Below are 26,523 nucleotides of genomic sequence, written 5' to 3'. Positions count from 1 at the left end.
CTGTCATCAGATGATGGTGGGTTGGGATTGGAGTGATGAGAAGGGTTGTTTTGGTTTTGGTATGGATGTTGAGAGGTGTTGTTAGGGTGATGTTGATATGATCTTTGTGTGGAATTTTGGTGAGCTGCATGGTTGTTGGGGTTGTGACGTCTCTGATCTTGGCCTTGATCCTGTTGATTTCCCCACCCAAAGTTTGGGTGAATCCTCCAACCAGGGTTGTAGGTCTTGGAGTATGGATCATGGGTCTGCCTGGGTGAGTTTCCAATGTAGTTGGCTTGTTCTTGTTCATCCTCTGCCTCTGCATTCACTCCCTCTTGGGTTGCTGATGAGGTGGTGATTACTGCTACTTGGTTCCTTTCCATCTTCTTGGTGAGGTCAGCCAACTGCTTGGTAATAAGCTTGTTTTGGGCCAGCAGTGCATCCACATTGTTTAGCTCCATCGCTCCTCTAGTGTTGCCTCTTTCAGAAGCATAGAAGTAGTCATTCTCAGCTACAGTCTCAATGACATCTATGGCTTCTTCAATGGTCTTCTTCTTGTTCAGAGATCCCCCGGATGAATGGTCTACTGCCTTCTTTGATTCATAAGAAAGGCCTTCATAGAAAATGTGTAGCTGTACCCATTCATTGAACATATCTGGTGGACACCTTCTTGTCAGGTCCTTAAACCTCTCCCATGCTTCATATAGAGTCTCACCATCTTGCTGCCTGAAGGTTTGCACCTCAGCTCTCAGCCTGTTGATCCATTGAGGAGGATAGAATCTTGCCAAGAATTTGTTCACCACATCTTCTCAGGTTGCTAAACTCTCTTTTGGGAAGGATTCCAGCCATTTAGATGCCTTATCCTTGAGTGAGAAAGGGAACAGAAGTAATCTATAGGTGTCAGGATGAACACCATTAGACTTCACAGTATCACATATCCTCAGTAAGGTGGTTAGATGTTGATTGGGGTCTTCTTGGATACTGCCTCCGAATGAACAATTGTTCTGAACAAGGGTGATGAGCTGTGGCTTTAGTTCAAAGTTGTTGGCATGTATGGTTGGCCTTTGGATGTTACTTCCACAATTTCCTGGGTTTGGATTGATGTACAAACCCAAAACCCTTCTCTCTTGCCCAGCCTAATGTGCTGGACCTTCTCGGCCATGGTTGTGAGTCTCTTCTTCATGATGGTTCTCCATATTCTCATCCATATCTGGTTCAAAGTACTCCTCCTCTTCCTCAGCACCAACTACTCGTTTTCCTCTTGCTTCCCTCCTTAATCTAAGGAAGGTCCTCTCAGGTTCAGAATCAAATGAAGTTGAAGCCCCGCTTCTTCTCCCTGTCATACAACCAACAAGGTACAGGCAATGAAATAGATGCAGAAACTATTCTTGTTAGAAATGTTGTTAGTGTGAGTGATGCAATATATCAAACAGTTAGTGGGTTAGTGAACTGAATTGTAAATAACAAAGAAAGAGGAGTTGGGGGTAAAGGGCAGAAAATAACTAAAACTGAAAGTAAATTACTCAAACAGAAATTTAAATCAAACAAAAGAAAAATGCTCAATCTAGTTATCCTCCAATCTAATCATTGTTGATACAAAATCAATCCCCGGCAACGGTGCCATAAACTTGATGCACAGAAATTTGTCTCTCAACAATTTTCCTTCGGCAAATATACCGAATTGTCGTCAAGTAAAAACTCACAATAGAGTGAGGTCGAATCCCACAGGGATTGATTGGTCAAGCAACTTTAATTAGAGGAATGTTCTAGTTGAGCGAAGCAGAATTTGGTTTGAGAGTTGCAGGAAATTAAATGGCGAAAAAGTAAATAGCATAAAATGTAAATGCTGAAAGTAAAGTGCTGAAAATAAATGACGAAAAGTAAATTGTAGAATCTTAAATAGGAATGGGGAAGATGCTCATAAAAGTAAATTGCAGAAATTAAAGAGAATGGGTAAGATCAGAAATGGGGAATTCATTGGGTTTAGGAGATGTTGCATTCTCCGGATCAAGTTCATTTTCACCTCTTCCTCAATCAATGCGTTCATTGATCTCCTTGGAAATCTTAAGTGATCAAATTACAATTCCTTGTAATTAAATCTCTCAAATCTTGATCAATAGCCAATTTCTTGGTCAATTGCTCATGAGAAGAGATGAAGTATGGTCACTGATTATACCACATGCATTCCCAAATTAAGTGTTGGTAGAATTATAGTCACCATATCCTTCCAACCCCAATTTGGTCCAACATGAGAAAGCGTTTCTAGCATGATCTCTTCATTCCTCTTCCAAGGTTCAGAAGAGATCCAAGTATGAATAGCTTCTTTTCCAAGATAACTATCCAATTGGATGAAGATTGAAAGCTTTCTAGTAAAATCAAGAGAAAAGATAGAAGAAGAATAATGAAAACTAATATTGATCCATCAAATTACAACAGAGCTCCCTAACCCAATGAATGGGGTTTAGTTGTTCATAGCTTTGGAAATGGAAAACAAAGATGGAAGATACATTCTGAAAAATAAACTAGAAGTGCAGAGTAAAATACAAAGAGTAGTTCTCAAATTTCCAACTCCCCAAAAAAAGCTCCTCATCTAATTCAAAACTACCCCTATATATACTACTCTTCTGATCTTCTAGTTGGTTCTTCAACTCTTGGATATGGGCCTTTGGATCTTGAGTTTGAAGCAGTTATCCTCTTCAGTGGGCTTAGCCTTACTTGCAGAGTGAAAGTGTGAAGTAGGTAGGGTATTTAGCTCAGGACGTTAGTGGCGTTAACGTTAAGTGAGAGTGTGGGTTCGAGAACGTTAGTGACAATCACCTTTTTCACTAACATTCCTAACCCAGGGATGATCCACGTTAACTTCAACGTTAGTGGCACCAACGTGACCACTAACGTTGCCTCTTGGTCCTTTGCATACGTTATTGGCACTCACCTTTTCCAATAACGTTGAGAGTCCACTCTTCCCCCTACGTTAGAGTCCACGTTAACTTAGTTAACGTGGCTTTTAACGTAGGCTTGCCAATCCTTCGAGAACGTTAGTGACGCTTACCTTTGTCACTAACGTTCCAAGATGCCCCTACTTCCCACGTTAGAATCCACGTTAACTAAGTTAATGTGGCTTCTAACGTGGTGATGATAGCCATCTCCAACGTTAGTGACAAAGGTGAGTGTCACTAACGTTGGCTCATCAACCTTTCCTCCATGTTAGCTTCCACGTTAACTAAGTTAACGTGGGAGTTAACGTGGCTCATTGTGGCTCATTCCAATGTTAGTGACAAAGGTGAGTGTCACTAACGTTGGCGATTATTTGTTGTCTCCACGTTAGCTTCCACGTTAACTAAGTTAACGTGGGAGTTAACGTGGCTCAAAGTGGCTTAGTCCAATGTTAGTGACAAAGGTGAGTGTCACTAATGTTGGCCATTCTTTTGCTTCCCAATGTTAGAGTCCACGTTAACTAAGTTAACGTGGCCCTTAACGTAGCCAATATGAGCTTGGTCCAACGTTGGTGACAAAAGTGAGTGTTACTAACATTGGCTCTACTTTCTTCTTCCACGTTTGAGTTCACGTTAACTTAGTTAACGTGACTCTTAACATGGGCTATGATGGCTTCGAGGATGTTATTAGCGATTACTTTTCTCATTAACGTTGCAAGCTAGCTCCCATTCCACGTTAGTGGTCACGTTAGTTAGACTAACGTGGCTGCTAACGTGGTTCTCTCTTGCTTCCTTTGTCCTGAAATCAAGCAATAAAGTGCATCAAAGTTCTAATCCTCATCATGAGACATGTATCATCCAATTTTTCATTTAATTAATGCAAAATTCTCATTAAATCATATAAAATGCATCATGCTTGCTTGAATCAAGATGTAAGTGAAATTTTACCCAAAACTTGCTTATTTCCTAAGAAAATGCGTGAAACTACCCTAAAACAATAAAGAAAAGGTCAGTGAAACTGGCCAAAATGCCCTGGCATCAGCTTATCCTCATCAATGAGGATGTCTTCCTCTATGTCAATTCCAGCTGAATTGCAGAGGTGACAAATGAGATGAGGGGAGGCTAACCTTGCCAAAGTAGAGGACTTGTCTGCCACCTTGTAGAGTTCTTCGGATATAACTTCATGAACTTCTACTTCCTCCCTAATCATGATGCTTTGGATCATGATAGCCCGGTCTATAGTAACTTCAGACCGGTTGCTAATGGGAATGATTGAGCGTTGGATAAACTCCAACCATCCCTTAGCCACGGGTTTGAGGTCATGCCTTCTTAGTTGAACCGACTTCCCTCTTGAATTTCTCTTCCATTGAGTGCCCTCTTCACAAATGTCTATGAAGACTTGGTCCAACCTATGATCAAAGTTGACCCTTCTAGTGTAGGGGTGTGCATCTTCTTGCATCATGGGCAAGTTGAATGCCAACCTTACATTCTCCGGACTAAAATCTAAGCATCTCCCCCGAACCATTGTAAGCCAATTCTTTGGGTCCGGGTTCACACTTTGATCATGGTTCTTGGTGATCCATGCATTGGCATAGAACTCTTGAACCATTAAGATTCTGACTTGTTGAATGGGGTTGGTGAGAACTTCCCAACTTCTTCTTCGAATCTCATGTCGGATCTCCGGATATTCATTCTTTTTGAGGTGATTAGGGAATGGGTGAAGAAGAGAGAGAGAGAGGTGGGGTAAGTGGGGATCCTGTGGGGTCCACAGATCCTGAGGTGTTAAGGATATCTCATCTCTGCACCAAGTGGCGTGAAAAAATGCCCCTTTCTGCCAATCCTGGCATTAAACGCCAGGCTGCTACCCATTTCTGGCGTTTAACGCCAGCTTCTTACCCATTCCTGGCGTTAAACGCCAGTCTGGTGCCCATTTCTGGCGTTTAAACGCCAGTAAGTTTCTCCTCCAGGGTGTTCTATTTTTAATATTGTTTTTCCTTCTGTTTTTGCTTTTTTAATTGTTTTTTTTTTGTGACTTCACATGATCATCAACCTGCAGAAAACATAAAATAACAAAAAAAATAGAAATTTAACATAGATAATTAAAGATTGGGTTGCCTCCCAACAAGCGCTTCTTTAATGTCAATAGCTTGACAGTGGGCTCTCATGGAGCCTCACAGATGTTTAGAGCAATGTTGGAACCTCCCAACACCAAACTTAGAGTTTGAATGTGGGGGTTCAACACCAAACTTAAAGTTTGGTTGTGGCCTCCCAACACCAAACTTAGAGTTTAACTTTGGGGGCTCTGTCTGACTCTGTATTGAGAGAAGCTCTTCATGCTTCCTCTCCATGGTTACAGAGAGATATCCTTGAGCTTTAAACACAAGGGAGTCTTCATTCACTTGAATGATCAATTCTCCTCTGTCAACATCAATTACAGCTTTTGCTGTGGCTAGGAAGGGTCTGCCAAGGATGATAGATTCATCCATACACATCCCAGTCTCTAGGATTATAAAATCAGCAGGGATGTAGTAGCCTTCAACCTTTACCAAGACATCCTCTAGTGAGATTCTTGCAGCTTGTACCTCAATGATCCCTAGCTTCTCCATTACAGAGAGAGGCATGAGGTTTATGCTTGACCCTAGGTCACATAGAGCCTTCTCAAAGGTCATGGTGCCTATGGTACAAGGTATTGAGAAGTTTCCAAGATCTTGTCTCTTCAGAGGTAATTTATGCCTAGTCAAGTCATCCAGTTCTTTAGTGAGCAATGGAGGTTCATTCTCCCAAGTCTCATTACCAAAGAACTTGGCATTTAGCTTCATGATTGCTCCAAGGTACTTAGCAACTTGCTCTTCAGTAACATCTTCATCCTCTTCAGAGGAAGAGTACTCATCAGAGCTCATCAATGGCAGGAGTAAATTCAATGGAATCTCTATGGTCTCTATGTGAGCCTCAGATTCCCATGGTTCCTCACGAGGGAATTCCATGGAGGCCAGTGGACGTCCATTGAGGTCTTCCTCAGTGGAGATCACTGCCTCTTCCTCCTCTCTAGGTTCGGCCATATGAGACGTGTTTATGGCCTTGCACTCTCTCTTTGGATTCTCTTCTGTATTGTTTGGGAGAATACTAGGAGGGAGTTCAGTAATTTTTTTACTCAGCTGACCTACTTGTGCCTCCAAATTTCTAATGGAGGACCTTGTTTCAGTCATGAAACTTTGAGTGGTTTTAATTAGATCAGAGACTACAGTTGCTAAGTCAGAGTGGCTCTGCTTAGAATCCTCTGTCTGTTGCTGAGAAGATGATGGAAAAGGCTTGCTATTGCTAAACCTGTTTCTTCCACCATTACTGTTGTTGAAGCCTTGTTGAGGTCTCTGTTGATCCTTTCATGAGAGATTTGGATGCTTTCTCCATGAAGGATTATAGGTGTTTCCATAGGGTTCTCCCATGTAATTCACCTCTTCCATTGCTGGGTTCTCAGGATCATAAGCTTCTTCTTCAGAGGAAGCTTCCTTAGTACTGACTGATGCAGCTTGTATTCCAGACAGACTCTGGGAAATCATATTGACTTGCTTAGTCAATATTTTGTTCTGAGCCAATATAGCATTCAGAGTATCAATCTCAAGAACTCCTTTCTTCTGATTTGTCCCATTATTCACAGGATTCCTTTCAGAGGTGTACATGAATTGGTTATTTGCAACCATTTCAATGAGTTCCTGGGCTTCTGCAAGCATCTTCTTCAGATGAAGAGATCCTCTAGCAGAGCTGTCCAATGACATTTTGGACAGTTCAGACAGACCATCATAGAAGATACCTATGATGCTCCATTCTGAAAGCATGTCAGAAGGACACCTTCTAATCAATTACTTGTATCTTTCCCAAGCTTCATAGAGGGATTCACCTTTCTTCTGCCTGAAGATTTGGACTTCCACTCTAAGCTTACTCAATTTTTTAGGTAGAAAGAACTTTGCCTAGAAGGCATTAACTAGCTTTTCCCAAGAGTTCAGGCTTTCTTTAGGTTGTGAGTCCAACCATGTCCTAGCTCTGTCTCTTACAGCAAAGGGAAAAAGCATAAGCTTGTAGACCTCGGGATCAACCCCATTAGTCTTGACAGTGTCACAGATTTGCAAGAATTCAGCTAAGAATTGATGAGGATCTTCCAATGGAAGTTCATGAAACTTGCAATTTTGTTGCATTAGAGAAACTAATTGAGGCTTAAGCTCAAAATTGTTTGCTCCAATGGCAGGGATAGAGATGCTTCTCCCATAGAAGTCAGGAGTAGGTGCAGTAAAGTCACCAAGCACCTTCCTTGCATTGTTGGTGTTTTCAGCTGCCATGGCTTCTTCTTGTTTAAAAAGCTCTGTTAGGTCCTCTACAGAGAGTTGTACTTTAGCTTCTCTCAGCTTTCTCTTCAAGGTCCTTTCGGGTTCAGGATCAGCCTCAACCAGAATGTCTTTGTCCTTACTCCTGCTCATATGAAAGAGAGAAGAAGAAAGTATGAAATCCTCTATGTCACAGTATAGAGATTTCTTGAGGTGTCAGAGGAAAAGAAGAATAAAAGGAGAAGGTAGATAGAAGAGAATTCGAACTTATCAAGAAGGATAGAGTTCGAATTGCACCTTGAGGAGGTGTGTTAGTCCCTTAAATAGAAGGATGTGAGAAGAGGGGAAGAATTTTCGAAATTAAAGTAAAATATTTTGAAATAATTAAAAGAAATTTTGAAAATTTGGTAAAGGATTTTCGAAAATTAAGATTGGGAAAGAAATTAAGTGATTTTTGAAAAAGATTTTGAAATTAGAAATCAAAAAGATATGATTGAAACTTAATTTTGAAAAATATGTGATTGAAAAGATATGATTGAGAAGATATGATTGAAAATCAAATTAAAAAGAGAAAGTTTTAAAATTAAAGTTGATTACTTGACTAACAAGAAATTAGAAGATATGATTCTAGAATTAAAACTTTTGATCCTTTCTTAATAGGCAAGTAACAACTAGAAAATTTTGAATTAAATTATTAATTGTAGCAAGGATTTTCGAAAATAGTAATAAATAAAAAAAATTGAAAAGAAATTGATTTTGAAAAGATATGATTGAAAAGATATGATTTGAAAAAGATTTGATTTTGAAGAATTATGAAAAATTGAAAAAAATTTGAATTAAAAACAAAATCTTCCCTCTTATGTCATCCTGGCGTTAAACGCCCAGAATGGCATCCATTCTGGCGTTTAACGCCCAAAATGCTACCTTTTGGGCGTTAAACGCCCAGCCAGGTACCCTGTGTAACAACCCTAGTTTTTAAAAATCAAATAATTAGTTATATGTGATTTATTTTAAGAAAAATCTTTTGCTAAAGGTAATTAAATGGAGTTTCATGATAATTGAAGTTTAAATTAATTAGAATTTTTATATAATCTTTATTAGATATTTTGTATAATTGAAATTATAATTTTGATAATTGAAAAAATAGAAGAATTGTATAATTTAATTTAAATAAATTCTATTTTGAATGAATTAAGTTATTAATTTGAACTCTTAGAAATTATTTTATTAGAAATGATTAGATTGATATTTATAAATACTTTAAGTTTAAGTCAATTAATATTTATGTACAATTTTTATCATAATTAGTTATTTTATAAATTGAAATTAAAGTTTCGGAGATAGAAAAATAAAGAAAAGTTATATCCTTTAATTTGAATAACTAATATTGAGCTAAACCATATTTTATAAAAATGTGATTAATATATTTATTTTTTATTTTAAATTAGAAATAATTGATTGAACTTAGCAATATGATGATAAATAATGTTCCTAAATATTTTTAATAGAGTATATTTGATTTTGAAATTATCCTACCCTCCAATTTTATCAAAATATCTATTCATATCTATCCATATTACTTTATAAAATCCCTAATTCCTAAACCTAAATTCCCAAATTGAATCAGAAACCCTAATTCCTAAATTAAGAAACCCTAACCCTAGCCCCCTCACCACAGCCGCACCCCACCCACTTCCAACCTTCCTTCAGCGTAACATTCAGTAGCAAAATAGAGAGCAGAGAGAGAGGGCCGAGGGAGAGAGTGACAGAGAGCTGAGAAGGAAGAGAGGGAGCTGCGCCCTGCTGCTGATCCGTCACCGAACTCGCCGCCCAGCTGAAGTTGCGTCTGCTGCCTCACCGCCGCCTCTTCCATCACACGCTACTGCTGGTGCACGAAATTGTGATCCCTGGTAATGGCTCCAAGAACTTGGTGCTCTAATCTTAATTCATGATTCGTCATAACTTCGATACAACTAACCAGCAAGTGCACTGGGTCGTCCAAGTAATAAAACCTTACGTGAGTAAGGGTCGATCCCACGGAGATTGTCGGCTTGAAGCAAGCTATGTTCACCTTGTAAATCTCAGTCAGGCGGATATCCAATGGTTATGGAGTTTTCAAATAATAATAATAAATAAACAGAAAATAAAGATAGAAATACTTATGTAATTCATTGGTGAGAATTTCAGATAAGTGTATAGAGATGCTTTCGTTCCTCTGAGCCTCTGCTTTCCTGCTGTCTTCATCCAATCCTTCCTACTCCTTTCCATGGCAAGCTTTCTGTAAGGCATCACCGTTGTCAATGGCTACATTCCATCCTCTCTGTGAAAAAGGTCCAAATGCTCTGTCACGGCACGGCTAATCATCTGGAGGTTCTCGATCATACTGGAATAGGATTCACTCTCCTTTTGCGTCTGTCACTACGCCCAACACTCGTGAGTTTGAAGTTTGTCACAGCCATCCCTTCCCAGATCCTACTCGGAATACCACAGACAAGGTTTAGACTTTCTGGATCTCAGGAATGGCCATCCATGGGTTCTAACTTATACCACGAAGATTCTAATATCTTGGACTCAGTCCTCTGTATTAGATATCTAAGAGATATTCATTCTAGCTTGTTTTCATGTAGAACGGAAGTGTTTGTCAGGCACGCGTTCATAAGTGAGAATGATGATGAGTGTCACATAATCATCACATTCATCATGTTCTTGGGTGCGAATGGATATCTTAGAAGTGGAATAAGTTGAATTGAACATAAAACAGTAGAACTTTGCATTAAATCATGAGGAACAGCAGAGCTCCACACCTTAATCTATGGAGTGCAGAAACTCTACCGTTGAAAATACATAAGTAATGAAGGTCCAGGCATGGCCGAATGGCCAGCCCCCAAACGTGATCAATAGATCAAAAGATAATCCAAAAGATCATAAGATGTAAATACAATAGTAAAAAGTCCTATTTATACTGAACTAGTTACTAGGGTTTACAGAAGTAAGTAAATGATGTAGAAATCCACTTTCGGGGCCCACTTGGTGTGTGCTTGGGCTGAGCTTAAAGTTTACACGTGCAGAGGCTTCTTTTGGAGTTGAACGCCAAGTTGTAACTTGTTTTTGGCGTTCAACTCTGGTTCGTGATATGTTTCTGGCGTTTAACTCCAGACTGCAGCGTAGAACTGGCGTTCAACGACCTGTTGCATCGTGTAAACCTGGGCAAAGTATAGACTATTATATATTGCTGGAAAGCCCTGGATGTCTACTTTCCAACGCCATTGAGAGCGCGCCATTTGGAGTTCTGTAGCTCCAGAAAATCCACTTTGAGTGCAGTGAGGTCAGAATCCAACAGCATCAGCAGTCCTTCTTCAACCTCTGAATCTGATTTTTGCTCAAGTCCCTCAATTTCAGCCAGAAAATACCTGAAATCACAGAAAAACACACAAACTCATAGTAAAGTCCAGAAATATGAATTTAACATAAAAACTAATAAAAACATCCCTAAAAGTAACTAGATCCTACTAAAAACAATGCCAAAAAGCGTATAAATTATCTGCTCATCACAACACCAAACTTAAATTGTTGCTTGTCCCCAAGCAACTGAAAATCAAATAAGATAAAAAGAAGAGAATATACTATAAATTCCAAACTATCAATGAAACATAGCTCCAATCAGATGAGCGAGACTTGTAGCTTTTTGCCTCTTGAATAGTTTTGGCATCTCACCTTATCTATTGAAGTTCAGAATGATTGGCATCTATAGGAACTCAGAGTTCAGATAGTGTTATTGATTCTCCTAGTTCAGTATGTTGATTCTTGAGCACAACTACTTTATGAGTCTTGGCCGTGGCCCTAAGCACTTTGTTTTTCAGTATTACCACCGGATACATAAATGCCACAGACACATAACTGGGTGAACCTTTTCAGATTGTGACTCAGCTTTGCTAAAGTCCCCAATTAGAGGTGTCCAGGGTTCTTAAGCACACTCTTTTTTTTGCTTTGGACCTTGACTTTAACCGCTCAGTCTCAAGTTTTCACTTGACACCTTCACGCCACAAGCACATGGTTAGGGACAGCTTGGTTTAGCCGCTTAGGCCAGGATTTTATTCCTTTAGGCCCTCCTATCCACTGATGCTCAAAGCCTTGGGATCCTTTTTATTTACCCTTGCCTTTTGGTTTTAAGGGTTATTGGCTTTTTACTCTTGCCTTTTGGTTTTAAGAGCTTTTGGCTTTTTCTACTTGCTTTTTCTTTTTCTATTTTTTTTCGCCATTTTTTTTCTTTTTTTTTTTCTGCAAGCTTTTGTATTCACTGCTTTTTCTTACTTCAAGAATCAATTTTATGATTTTTCAGATTATCAAATAACATGTCTCCTTTTTTATCATTCTTTTAAGAGCCAACATATTTAACATTCATAAACAACAACTTCAAAAGACATATGCACTGTTCAAGCATTCATTCAGAAAATAAAAAGTATTGTCACCACATCAATATAATTAAACTAAGTTCAAGGATAAATTCGAAACTCATGTACTTCTTGTTCTTTTGAATTAAAAACATTTTTCATTCAAGAGAGGTGATGGATTCATATTCACTACTTCAAGGCATAGACACTTAGACACTAATGATCATGTAATAAAGACACAAACATAGATAAACATTTAACATAAGAAAACAAAAAACAGAAAATTTAATAACAAGGAATGAGTCCACCTTAGTGATGGTGGCGTTTTCTTCTTAAGGAACCAATGATGTCCTTGAGCTCTTCTATGTCTCTTCCTTGTCTTTGTTGCTCCTCCCTCATAGCTCTTTGATCTTCTCTAATTTCATGGAAGATGATTGAGTGTTCTTGATGTTCCACCCTTAGTTGTCCCATGTTGGAACTCAGTTCTCCTAGGGAGGTGTTGATTTGCTCCCAAAAGTTCTGTAGAGGAAAGTGCATCCCTTGAGGCATCTCAGGGATTTCTTGGTGATGAGCTTCTTCATGCGTCTCTTGAGATCCATGAATGGGCTCTCTTGTTTGCTCCATCATTTTCTTAGTGATGGGCTTGTCCTCATCAATGACGATATCTCCCTCTATGTCAATCCCAGCCGAGTTGCATAGATGGCAAATGAGGTGAAAAAAAGCTAACCTTGCCATAGTGGAGGACTTGTCAGCCACCTTGTAAAGTTCTTGAGGCATAATCTTATGAACCTCCACCTCTTCTCCAATCATGATGCTATGGATCATGATGGCCCGGTCTATAGTAACTTCAGACCGGTTGCTAGTGGGAATAATTGAGCGTTGAATGAACTCCAACCATCCTCTAGCTACAGGCTCAAGGTCCAGTCTTTTCAGTTGAACCAATTTGCCTTTTGAGTCAATCTTCCATTGAGCTCCTTCCACACATATGTCCATAAGGACTTGGTCCAACCTTTGATTAAAGTTGACTCTCCTTGTGTAGGGGCGTGCGTTCTCTTCCATCATTGGCAAGTTGAACGCCAACCTCACATTTTCCAGACTAAAATCTAAGTAATTCCCCCGATCATGGTTCCTAGTGATCCATGCAGTAGCATAGAACTCTTGAACCATTAGAATTCTGACTTGTTGGATGGGTTTTGTTAGAACTTCCCAACCTCTTCTTTGGATTTCATGTCAGATTTCTGGATACTCATTTCTCTTGAGTTTGAAAGGGACCTCGGGGATCACCTTCTTCTTGGCCACAACATCATAGAAGTGGTCTTGATGGGCTTTGGAGATGAATCTTTCCATCTCCCATGACTCGGAGGTGGAAGCTTTTGTCTTCCCTTTCCCTTTTCTAGAGGATTCTCTGGTCTTAGGTGCCATCAATGGCAATGAAAAAACAAAAAGCTTATGCTTTTACCACACCAAACTTAGAATATTGCTCGCCCTCGAGCAAGAGAAGAAAGAAGAGATGAAGAAGAAGAAGAAATGGAAGAGAGGGAGAGAGGTTGTGTTTCGGCCAAGAAGAGGAAGAGAGGGTTGTGTTGTGTGAAAATAAAGAAGAATGGAGAGGTTTATATAGTGAAGGGAGAGGGGTTAAAGTTCGGCCATATGGGGAGGGTTTGGATGGGAAAGTGATTTTGAATTTTGAAGGTAGGTGGGGTTTATGAGGTAGGTTTATGGGGAAGAGTGGATGGATGTGAGTGGTGAATGGGTAGTAGGGAAAAGAGCTTGATGTGATCGGTGAAGGGTTTTGGGGAAAGGTGTTTATTGAGAAGAGAGGATGAACATTGAGAAGAAGGAAGAGATTGAGTGGAGGTAGGTGGGGATCCTGTGGGGTCCACAGATGCTGAGATGATCCTGTGGGGTCCACAGATCCTGAGGTGTTAAAGATTTACATCCCTGCACCAATTAGGCATGTAAAATGCCTTTGCATGCAATTCTGGCGTTTAAATGCCGAATTCATGCTTGTTTTGGGCGTTCAGCGCCCAAATGCAGCATGTTTCTGGCGTTGAACGCCAGTTCTATGCTTGTTTCTGGCGTTCAGCGCCAGCTTTCCTCAGTGTGCATTTCTGGCGTCTGAACGCCAGGATGCTGCTTGTTTTGGGTGTTCAACGCCAGATCCATGCTCTGTTCTGGCGTTGAACGCCAGCCAGATGCTCCTTACTGGCGTTTAAACGCTAGTAAGCCCTTCCTCCAGGGTGTGATTTTTCTTCTGCTGTTTTTGATTTTTCTATTTATTTTGTGACTCCACATGATCATGAACCTAATAAAACATGAAAGAACAATAAAAATAAAAATAAAATTAGATAAATAAAAATTGGGTTACCTCCCAACAAGCGCTTCTTTAATGTCAATAGCTTAACAGTGGGCTCTCATGGAGCCACACAGGTGATCAGGTCAATTTTATAGACTCCCAACACCAAACTTAGAGTTTGACTGTGGGGGCTTTAGTTGACTCTGTACTGAGAGAAGCTTACTGTGCCTCTTTTCCATGTTTACAGAAGGATGACCTTGAGTTTTAAACATAAGGGAGTCCTCATTCAATTGAAGGACTAGTTCACCTCTGTCTACATCAATCACAGCTCTTGCTGTGGCTAGGAAGGGTCTTCCAAGAATGATGGATTCATCATCATCCTTCCCAATATCCAGGATTATGAAATCAGCATGGATGTAAAGGCCTTCAACCTTTACTAACACGTCCTCTACCTGTCCATAAGCCTCTTTTCTTGAATTGTCTGCCATCTCTAATGAGATTCTAGCAGCTTGCACCTCAAAGATTCCCAGTTTCTCCATTATAGAGAGTGGCATGAGGTTTATTCCTGACCCAAGGTCACATAGAGCCTTCTCAAAGGTCATGGTGCGTATGGTATAAGGTATTAGGAACTTTCCAGGATCCTGTTTCTTCTGAGGCAATCTCAGTTGATCCAATGCATTTAGTTCATTGGTGAACAGGGGAGGTTCATCTCCCCAAGTCTCTTTACCAAATAAATTGGCATTCAGCTTTATGATTTCACCAAGGAACTTGGCAACTTGCTCTTCAGTAACATCCTCATTCTCTTCAGAAGAGGAATACTGACGTTAGGATTTTTGCCAGTAAAGAATGTCATAAAAACAGTCGCGTTGTAGATATAGTCTCTAAACCGACAGAAATCCCTTCGTACAAATGTTTTTTGGTTGTCACAAGTAACAAACCCCTTTAAAATTGTTAACCGAGTATTCAAACCTCGGGTCGTCTTCTCAAGGAATTGCAAGGAGGTATGTTCTTATTATTGGTTATGAGTTTGTAAATTGGGGTTTAGGAAGTAAGGTGGGAATATGTTATATGACAAATAAAATAAAATAATAATAATAAACTAAACTCTTGGCAAAGTGTGAAGAACTGGAAGTCTTATCCTAGTTATCTTTATCAATTGTGATGAGAATTGGATTCTTCCCCCACCTTATTAACCTCTAACTATGAAGGTAAGTTAAGTGGACAAATTAATTCGAATCCTCAAGTCCCAGTCTTTCCTTGGGAAAAGTTAGAGTTATTGGATCTCGAAGTAATTCTTGAAGAATTCTAATTTTCAATCAACAATGAGTTTGATAACTCAAGAGTTACCAATGTCTCAACCAAAGCCAAAAGAGAAAAATCCAAATTATTTATATAATAAAAAGGAGCAATCATAAGTCTGAAATACCTGAAAATATATTAAATAGAAAATCAATCTAAACATAGAGAGTCATAAACAAAATTGAGAAAAGAAATAAAAGAACATTGAACCTGTGATGGCAAAAGATGAAATAATTATGAAGTGAAAAGAATCCTAATTCTAAATCCTAAGAGAGAGGAGAGAACCTCTCTCTCTAAAAGCTACATCTACTCCAAAAATTGTGAATATGAATGCCTTTTTATGAATGGATGTATTCCCCCACTTTATAGCCTCTAATCTGTGTTTTTTGGGCCGCAAACTTGGTCAAAAATAGTACAGAATTTGCTGGTTTCGAATTTTGCCACGCTGGATTTCCGTCACTGCGACGCGGCCACATGGATCATGCGATCGCGTTGCCTAGCTTCAGAGGAACTATAGCATATTATATATCAAATTGAAGCTCCGGACATTATCTTTCCAACACAACTGGAACCGCGTCATTTGGACCTCTGTAGCTAAAGTTATAGCCGTTTGAGTACGAAGAGGTCAGGCTGGACAGCTTAGCAATTTCTCCAACTTCTTGTATTCCTTCCACTTTTGCATGCTTCCTTTCCATCCTCCAAGCCATTCCTGCCCTATAATCTCTGAAAACACTTAACACACATATCAAGGCATCTAATGGTGATAAGAGAGGATTAATAATAAGCAAATATAAGATCAAAGAAGCATGTTTTCAATCAAAACACATAATTAGGAAGGAAATATAAAACCATGCAAATAGTATGAATAAGTGGGTAAAGAGTTAATAAAAACCACTCAATTGAGTACAAGATAAACCATAAAATAGTGGTTTATCAACCTCCCCACACTTAAACACTAGCATGTCCTCATGCTAAGCTCAAGAGAAGCTATAAAGATAAAGAGGAATGGTATGAAATGCAACCTATGAATGCAACTACATACTAAATGCTTTGACTTACTTGGTTAAGAGTAAATAAGTTCTCCAAGACAAATACAAACTAATTTCCACTAATTCAAATCATACAATAAAAAGCAAGTGAACTTGTAAGAAGACAGCTCATGAAAGCAGGGAACATAGAATTTAAGCATTGAACCCTCACTGGAAGTGTATATCACTCTAATCTCTCAAGTGTATAGGGTAATTCACTCTAGTCTTCTCTAATCATGCTTTCTAAAACTTTGTTCTTCATCTAACCAATCAACAAAATTTAGTATACCAATGCAAATATCATGAGGTCTTTTCAAGGTTGTAATGGGGCTAAGGTAAGGGTAAGGATATATATATACATATATATATATATATATATATATATATATATATATATATATATATATATATATATATATATATATATATATATATATATATATATATATATATATATATATATATAAGGCTAAGTGAGCTAACAAATTGAATCCTTGACTAGTCTAAGATCTCACCTAACATATACATACTTTATACAATTTTAAAATACTTTACCTAACTACCCCAAATTTTTCCCACTTGTATTACATGCTCATGTATCAAACTTATTTTCGAATTTTGTCCCATGTGCATTGATTCTTTTTATTTTGCATTTGGGGTAATATATTTTTTTCATTTTTCTTTTATTCTCTTTTTTTTTCTTTGTTTTGTATCCCCTTATTTAATTACTTAATATATTTTTTTTCAATGCACATGGTAATTTAGTTATTTTGATTTCACATGAGCATGCTTCCCAAATTTTCAAATAACTTATTCAATTTAATTCCCTACTTTTTCATAACATCCCATGTTCCCATAAAATTCCCTACACTTAAATTTTACACAATATCTATCTTAAGCTAACCAAGGATTCAACTTGGGATTCTTATTTTGTTTTTTTGCTTAAGGCTAGTAATGTGGTTATAAAACAGAAGGGGTTTAAAAGCTCAAGGGGGCTAACAAGGGTGATGTAAAAGGTAGGCTAATTTTAGGATAAGTGAGCTAAAATCAAACAATGGCCTCAATCATATGCAAGCATGTAAATACACTAAATATTGGACATATAGAATGGAACAAAGTAAAGATTACAATCATAGAAAAGGGAACACACAGGAATAAAATATTTATGGTTAAATAATGTAACCATATAAATAAGCTCAAATCTCACAAGTTGTGTGTTCTTTAGCTCAAAAAAAAACATGTTCCAAATATAACTTCCAAACAAGTTTAACACAAAAAAAAATTTTTTTTCAATTTAAATTAGTGAAATATTATAAAAATTTCTTGAAAAAGAAAATATTACTTCAACCAAGTAGTAACTAAATGCATAAAATCAAATAAACATGCAATTAAATATGCAAATGTAACAATTAAGAAAGAAAATAAAATATTGGTGTTTGAGACAGGAAAGTACTAACCCATGGAGATCGGTATCGACCTCCCCACACTTAAAGATTGCACCGTCCTCGGTGCATACTGAGATGTGCAGGTGGACGGGTTGTTTCAACTGTTGCTTTTCTCGAAGGATTGTGCAGATGGACTTGTCTGTCTCCCCATGTAAACGTCTTCCGGTTCCCTTCCGGGTGGCCATCCTGAAAGAAAAAGGGAAGAAGAGTAACCCAGAAATAGAGATAAGAAAATAAAAGAAGTATAGATGGGTTAATGCCAAATGATAAGGGTCTCATTTACATGGAAGCTTCAACATGTACGGGAGAAAACAATAGAAGCCATGGCATACCAGTGGTGCAAAATTTGCAACCATGGGGAAAAAGGTGGGTAATGAAAGACAATGTAAATTCATGTCAATGCAAAAGGAATATCAGTAATATAAAAATTAGCATTGATTTAAATAATATTACCCAATCAGAATAAAACAAGTTACGAAGCACCAAGAAAATACCAGAAAAGATGTAACAGTTGAATAAGAACATTTGAACACCAATAATAAATTTAGAAAAAATAAAAAAATGCAATGAATGAGAGTATGCAAATAAATTAAATAAAATAAAATGAAAGTGAAAAAGAATGAGAAGTAGAAAAAGAAAGTGAGAAAGGAGAGAGAAGGGAGAAATTAGGATTAGAAAAGAAAAGATAAGAAAATTGGCACTAATCTGGATAGGTTGTGCGACGCTGGCGACGCGGTCGCGTGGTGCGCAATAAGGTCAGGTGACGCGGACGCGTGGGGCACGCGATCGCGTGACTTGATTTGTGCTAGTGGCGCGAGTGCAGCCTCGCGGTCCCACAACTCTCTGTTCAAAACTTAGTATTGCCAAAATCCAGGGTGACGCGGTCGCGTGGTCGACGCGATTGCGCAGATGGCCTTATTTCCAATATGACGCAGACGCGTTGGTGACGCGTTCGCGTGGCAGGGCTTGTGCTACTAGCACGGGTCCAGCCCAATTCCAGCTCAACTTTCGGCCATGCACCCTTTTGACGTCGAAATCTTGGTCACGCGGCCGCGTGGGGCACGCGGTCGCGTGGGAGGCCATTATTCCCATATGACGCGGTCGCGTGGGGTAATTTGTGCCATTGGCACGCCTCCAGCCCTGCTCCTGCGAAACTTTCTGTTCATTTTCTTTTCTTCCCATTGCACTGGTGACGCGGACGCGTTAGCGACGCTACCGCGTCGTGTGCGTATTTTTTTTTATAATAATCTGAAAAAAAATGCAGAATGCAATGTTAATATGAATGTGATGCAAAACTCCAGGTTCAATATAACAAAATAAAATAAAATTCAAAAATAAACAAAACTAAATAAAATTAAAATTGAGAAAGGAATGATTATACCATGGTGGGTTGTCTCCCACCTAGCACTTTTAGTTAGAGTCCTTAAGTTGGATATTTGATGAGCTTCCTGCTATGGTGGCTTGTGCTTGTACTGATCCAGGAATCCCCACCAATGTTTGTATCTCCAGTAACCTCCGGGGTCCCAAACTAAGCATGTAAAGCCCTTAAGAAGCTTCAAACAGATTCTTAGGCTCCCGGGGTGACAAATGTCAGAGCAGATTCCAAGATCCCAAATCTTGCTTTTACACCTGTCTTTGTGTTGATTATCATGATTTCATCCGGGAAGCAAGCAATCTGAATTCTCACTAAAGCTGCCAAACAACTTCCTAGACCCATTCAGTTGAGCTTTACACCAACCCTTGTGTTTAAGCTTAAAGCTTCCAACCATAATGAACCTTGCAGGATAATTCTTACCACTGACCATCTTCCTCTTACTCTTAATGCCACAAAGAGCTCTAAGTTGACCATTCGTCTCCAGTAGCCCATATTCAAGTGGGATTAGAAAGCTAAGGGATATGAATTTTATCCACTTGAATGTTGTAAAGGATGATGGTAACTTAGGGGGAGGTATTTTTAATGAAATTGCAAGCTCCACTCCCTTGTGCTCTTCTCTGACAACTTCCACCTCCTTGTAAGCTTCTTCAATTTCAACCTCTTCCAAGTCTTCAACCAGGGTATGCCTTGGAGGTTGTACACCCTCCTCAACATCAAATGCAACCGTCTTAGAAGGAGGCTCTATGTCTTGACTTTCCCATGGAGGTTCAGCATCTCGCAAGTCTTCAACCACTTTTTCCTCTTTAATAATTACTGCTTTGTCCAGTAGTTTTAATATAAAATCGTACTCATCCTTGATGAATTGCTTTCCATGACAACTCCTTTCAATTGTTCTTTCATCTTCAAGGGTATTTACTACCTTCACCTTTAGGGCCTCCTCTAGCTCCTTATGAAGTATGGATTCGTGAAGATGATCCCTTCTCTCTTGTTCCATGTCAATAGCATCATTGGGATCATGTTGCTCTTGGATTGATGGATGTGGGTACTCTTCCATGGATGGTGGTGATGGGATGGAGAGATCATTCTGTGGTTGAAAAGGAAGTGCACTAGAGCTTGAGGGTTGATTGTTGAAGGTATTTGGTGGTCTGATTTGGGTGACGAGAGCTTGTATAGTAGAGTTTAGATTGGCAAGTGCTTTCTCCATGGAGGTTTGGGGTGGATCTATGTATGGTTCATTTGGTTCATAAGGTGGTTGGTATGGTGGATGTGGGTTAGGGTCATATGGAGGTGAATGGTGGAAAGGGGATTGTGAGTATGGTGGTCCAAAGTCATGTTGAGGAAAGGGTTCATAGGCATATGGTGGTGGTTGTTGATAGTCCACTGGAGGTAGTTGTTGCCATGAGGTGGTCCTTGTGGCTCCTCCCATCTTTGATTGTTCCAACCTTGATGCCTGTTCTCATTGTAATTTCTTCTTCCTGCAATATTATTGTAACCAGACTCATAGCCAAAGGGGTGAGAGTTCATAGTAGCAAAATAAAAATTAAAAATGAAAATAAAAATAAATTTGAATTAAAAGGTTATTTAAATTTTTGAAATAAGATAAGATAAGATAAAAATTTTAAAAATAAAAATCTGAAATTTTTTTCGAAAAAAATTAATTAAAAATATTTTTGAATTTAATGAGGAAAGAGAAAAACAATAAAATGACACCAAATTTCAAATTTTTAGATCAAAACGAAGAAAACAACTAAGAACAGCTTGAAGGTCAAGATGAACGTGAAGAACAACTTGAAGATCAAGATAAACACTAAGAACAAATTTTTGAAAAATTTTTTTAATAACTAAATAAAAACAAATAACCTCTTAATTTATGGAAAAGCAAAAATAAAAACAAATAAACAAGAAAAAATCAAAAAAAATATTTACAATAACCAATAATAAGGCACACATTAGCAATTCCCCGGCAACGGCGCCATTTTGACGTTAGGATTTTTGCCAGTAAAGAATGTCATAAAAACAGTCGCGTTGTAGATATAGTCTCTAAACCGACAGAAATCCCTTCGTACAAACGTTTTTTGGTGTCACAAGTAACAAACCCCTTTAAAATTGTTAACCGAGTATTCAAACCTCGGGTCGTCTTCTCAAGGAATTGCAGGGAGGTATGTTCTTATTATTGGTTATGAGTTTGTAAATTGGGGTTTAGGAAGTAAGGTGGGAATATGTTATATGACAAATAAAATAAAATAATAATAATAAAATAAACTCTTGGCAAAGTGTGAAGAACTGGAAGTCTTATCCTAGTTATCCTTATCAATTGTGATGAGAATTGGATTCTTCCCCCACCTTATTAACCTCTAACTATGAAGGTAAGTTAAGTGAACAAATTAATTCGAATCCTCAAGTCCCAGTCTTTTCTTGGAAAAAGTTAGAGTTATTGGATCTCGAAGTAATTCTTGAAGAATTCCAATTTTCAATCAACAATGAGTTTGATAACTCAAGAGTTACCAATGTCTCAACCAAAGCCAAAAGAGAAAAATCTAAATTATTTATATAATAAAAAGGAGCAATCATAAGTCTGAAATACCTCAAAATATATTAAATAGAAAATCAATCTAAACATAGAGAGTCATAAACAAAATTGAGAAAAGAAATAAAAAAACATTGAACCTGTGATGGCAAAAGATGAAATAATCATGAAGTGAAAAGAATCCTAAGAGAGAGGAGAGAACCCCTCTCTCTAAAAACTACATCTACTCCTAAAATTGTGAATGTTAGAACCCTTTTTATGAATGGATGCATTCCACCACTTTATAGCCTCTAATCTGTGTTTTCTGGGCCGCAAACTAGGTCGAAAACAGCCCGGAATTTGCTGGAGAAGAATTTAAATGCGCTGATTTCCGTCACTGCGACACGGCCGCATGGAGCACGCGGTCCCGTCGCCTATTGTCAGGGCAACTATGGTATATTATATATCAAATCGAAGCCCCGGACGTTAGCTTTCCAACGAAACTAGAACCGCATCGTTTGGACCTCTGTAGCTAAAGTTATAGCCGTTTGAGTGCGAAGAGGTCAGGCTGGACAGCTTAGCAACTTCTTCATCTTCTTGTATTCCTTCCACTTTTGCATGCTTCCTTTCCATCCTCCAAGTCATTCCTTCCCTATAATATCTGAAAACACTTAACACACATATCAAGGCATCTAATGGTGATAAGAGAGGATTAATAATAAGCAAATATAAGATCAAAGAAGCATATTTTCAATCAAAGCACATAATTAGGAAGGAAATATAAAACCATGCAAATAGTATGAATAAGTGGGTAAAGAGTTAATAAAAATCACTCAATTGAGTACAAGATAAACCATAAAATAGTGGTTTATCAAATACTCATCATAGCTCATGAATGGCATAAGGAGGTTCAATGGAATCTCTATGGTCTCTAGATGAGTCTCAGATTCCTTTGGTTCCTCAGAGGGACACTCCTTGTTGATCACTGGACGTCCCAGGAGGTCTTCCTCCTTGGGATTCACGTCCTCCCCTTCCTCCTTGGATTCGGCCATATCAATGGCCTTGCACTCTCCTTTTGGATTTTCTTCTGTATTGCTTGTGAGGGTACTAGGAGGGGTATCAGTGATCTTCTTACTCAGCTGGCCCACTTGTACCTCCAAATTTCTAATGGAGGACCTTATTTCATTCATGAAACTCAGAGTGGCCTTAGATAGATCAGAGACTAAGTTTGCTAAATTAGAAGTATTTTGTTCAAAGTTCTCTGTCTGTTGCTGAGTGGATGATGGAAAAGGCTTGCTATTGCTAAACCTGTTTCTTCCACCATTATTAAAGCCTTGTTGAGGCTTTTGTTGATCCTTCCATGAGAGATTTGGGTGATTTCTCCATGAGGGATTATAAGTGTTTCCATAGGGTTCACCTATATAATTTACCTCTGCTATTGTAGGGTTCTCAGGATCATAAGCTTCTTCTTCAGAAGATGCCTCTTGAGTACTGTTGGATGCAGCTTGCATTCCATTCAGACTCTGAGAAATCATATTGACTTGTTGAGTCAATATTTTATTCTGAGCCAATATGACATTCAGAGTATCAATTTCAAGAACTCCCTTCTTCTGAGGCGTCCCATTACTTACAGGATTCCTCTCAGAAGTGTACATAAATTGGTTGTTAGCAACCATGTCAATAAGTTCTTGAGCTTCTGCAGGCGTTTTCTTTAGGTGAATGGATCCACCTGCAGAAGTATCCAATGACATTTTAGCTAATTCAGACAGACCATCATAGAATATATCCAGGATGGTCCATTCTGAAAGCATGTCGGAAGGACACTTTTTGGTCAGTTCCTTGTATCTCTCCCAAGCTTCATAGAGGGATTCACCTTCTTTCTGTCTGAAGGTTTGAACATCCACTCTAAGCTTACTCAGCTTTTGAGGAGGAAAGAACTTGGCTAAGAAAGCCTTGACCAGCTTATCCCAAGAGTTCAGGCTATCCTTAGGTTGAGAGTCCAACCATATTCTAGCTCTGTCTCTTACGGCAAACGGGAAAAGCATAAGCCTGTAGACTTCAGGATCTACTCCATTAGTCTTAACAGTATCACAGATCTACAAGAATTCAATCAAGAACTAAAAAGGATCTTCAGATGGAAGTCCATGAAACTTGCAGTTTTGTTGCATCAGAGAAACTAATTGAGGCTTAAGCTCAAAATTGTTTGCTCCAATGGCAGGAATGGAGATGCTTCTTCCATGTAAATTGGAATTAGGTGCAGTAAAGTCACCAAGCATCCTCCTTGCATTATTATTATTTTCAGCTGCCATCTCCTCTTCCTGTTCGAAAATTCCTGTAAGGTTGTCTCTGGATTGTTGTATTTTAGCTTCTCTTAGTTTCCTTTTTAGAGTCCTTTCAGGTTCAGGATCTGCTTCAACAAGAATGTTCTTGTCCTTGCTCCTGCTCATGTGAAAAAGAAGAGGACTAAAGATACTGGGGATCCTCTTTACCACAGTATAGAGGTTCCCTTGTGTGAGTAGAAGAAAAGAAGAATAAGAATGTAGAGGAGAAGAATTCGAACTCAGAGGAGAAGAGGGGGTTCGAATTTTGGGTGAAGAGAAGTGTTAGTAGATGAATAATTAAATAGAAGGAGATGAGGAAGAGGGAATTTCGAAAATTAAAAATTAAAATTTAAAGTTAAATTTTGAAAATAGTTTTTGAAAAAAGTTAGTAATTTTCGAAAATTAGGAATGAAATAAAATTAAAATCAAAAATTGAAAACAATTAATTAATTAAAAATAATTTTTGAAAAAGAGGAGGGTATTTTCGAAAATTAGAGAGGGAAAGTTAGTTAGGTAGTTTTGAAAGAGATAAGAAACAAACAAAAAGTTAATTAGTTAGTTGAAACAAATTTTGAAAATCAAATTTTTAAAAGATAAGAAAATAAGAAGTTAGAAAAGATATTTTAAAAAGATAAGATAAAAAGATATTTTTGAAAAGATATGATTGAAATTAGTTTTGAAAAAGATTTGATTTTTAAAATCACAATTAATGACTTGATTCACAAGAAATCACAAGATATGATTCTAGAACTTAAAGTTTGAATCTTTCTTAACAAGTAAGTAACAAACTTGAAATTTTTGAATCAAAACATTAATTGTTGATGATATTTTCGAAAATTCGATGTAAAATTAAGAAAAAGAATTTAAAAAAAAATATTTTTAAAATTTTCGAAAATAAATAAGAAAAATAAAAAAGATTTAATTTTTGAAAAAGATTTTGATAAAGATAAGATTTTTAAATTGAAAATTTGATTTGACTCATAAGAAACAATTGAATTTTAAAAATTTTTGAAAAAGTCAATCCAAATTTTCGAAATGTATGAGAGAAAAAAGGAAAGATATTTTTTTGATTTTTGAATTTTTTTAATGATGAAAGAGAAAAAGAAAAAAAATGACTCACAATATGAAAATTATGAATCAAAACACATGATGCATGCAAGAACACTATGAATGTCAAGATGAACACCAAGAACACTTTGAATGTCAAGATGAACATCAAGAACTTATTTTTGAAAAATTTTCAAGAAAAAAAAAACATGCAAGACACCAAACTTAGAAATTTTTCATGCATAGACACTAAGAATGCAAGAATGCATATGAAAAACAAGAAAAAACACAAAACACAAAAATATGAAGATCAAACAAGAAGACTGGCCAAGAACAACTTGAAGATCATGAAGAACACTATGAATGCATGAATTTTCGAAAATGCATAAATTTTTTAGAAAAGAAAATGCAATTGACACCAAACTTAAAAATTGACTCAAGATTCAAACAAGAAACATAAAATATTTTTTATTTTTATGATTTTATAAATTTTTTTGTATTTTTCGAAAATTATTTGAAAGAGAAAAATAAGGATTTCAAAATTTTTAATATGAATTCCAGGAATCTTGCACTCGTAGTCTAAAGCTCCAATCTGAGGGTTAGACATGGCTCACTAGCCAGCCAAGCTTTAGAAGATACAAATCAGGCACATAACAGCTGATACTTCATCCAACTTCATATACATGCCTTTTATGTAGACAAGTGGAAGCCTCAATCCAAAAGAATTTGGATATGGCTTTACAGCCAGCCAGGCTTCAACATATTACCATGAAACTCTAGAATTCATTCTTAAAAATTTTGAATAATTTTCGAAAACAAAAGGAAAAAAAAATTTCTTGAAAGATTTTTGAAGAAATATTTTTGAAAATAAAACAAAAAGAAAATTACCAAATCTGAGCAACAAGATGAACCGTCAGTTGTCCAAACTCGAACAATCCCCGGCAACGGCGCCAAAAACTTGGTGCACGAAATTGTGATCCATGGTAATGGCTCCAAGAACTTGGTGCTCTAATCTTAATTCATGATTTGTCACAACTTCGATACAACTAACCAGCAAGTGCACTGGGTCGTCCAAGTAATAAAACCTTACGTGAGTAAGGGTCGATCCCACGGAGATTGTCGGCTTGAAGCAAGCTATGGTCACCTTGTAAATCTCAGTCAGGCGGATATCCAATGGTTATGGAGTTTTCGAATAATAATAATAAATAAACAAAAAATAAAGATAGAAATACTTATGTAATTCATTGGTGAGAATTTCAGATAAGCGTATAGAGATGCTTTCGTTCCTCTGAGCCTCTGTTTTCCTGCTGTCTTCATCCAATCCTTCCTACTCCTTTCCATGGCAAGCTTTTTGTAAGGCATCACCGTTGTCAATGGCTACATCCCATCCTCTCTGTGAAAAAGGTCCAAATGCTCTGTCACGGCACGGCTAATCATCTGGAGGTTCTCGATCATACTGGAATAGGATTCACTCTCCTTTTGCGTCTGTCACTACGCCCAGCACTCGTGAGTTTGAAGTTCGTCACAGCCATCCCTTCCCAGATCCTACTCGGAATACCACATACAAGGTTTAGACTTTTTGGATCT

At 37.8% G+C, this 26,523-nt stretch overlaps 3 non-coding genes across 3 annotated transcripts; all 3 read left to right on the top strand.

Annotated features, from left to right (window-relative positions):
• The first annotated feature begins 627 nt into the window (after positions 1–627).
• Positions 628–734, top strand: LOC148574445 (small nucleolar RNA R71). The gene has a single exon (XR_015906386.1). It is a non-coding gene; the product is annotated as a small nucleolar RNA R71 (small nucleolar RNA).
• Positions 735–6,739: 6,005 nt separating this feature from the next.
• Positions 6,740–6,847, top strand: LOC148574444 (small nucleolar RNA R71). Its single transcript, XR_015906432.1, has one exon. It is a non-coding gene; the product is annotated as a small nucleolar RNA R71 (small nucleolar RNA).
• A 16,526-nt stretch (positions 6,848–23,373) lies between these two features.
• On the top strand, positions 23,374–23,481 carry LOC148574443 (small nucleolar RNA R71). Its single transcript, XR_015906615.1, has one exon. It is a non-coding gene; the product is annotated as a small nucleolar RNA R71 (small nucleolar RNA).
• The last annotated feature ends 3,042 nt before the right edge of the window (positions 23,482–26,523 follow it).

This window comes from Arachis ipaensis, chromosome B2 (genome assembly GCF_059453495.1).
Source record: "Arachis ipaensis isolate K30076 ecotype BB chromosome B2, ASM5945349v1, whole genome shotgun sequence".
Classification (NCBI taxonomy): domain Eukaryota; kingdom Viridiplantae; phylum Streptophyta; class Magnoliopsida; order Fabales; family Fabaceae; genus Arachis; species Arachis ipaensis.
This window is presented reverse-complemented; position numbering and strand designations above follow the sequence as displayed.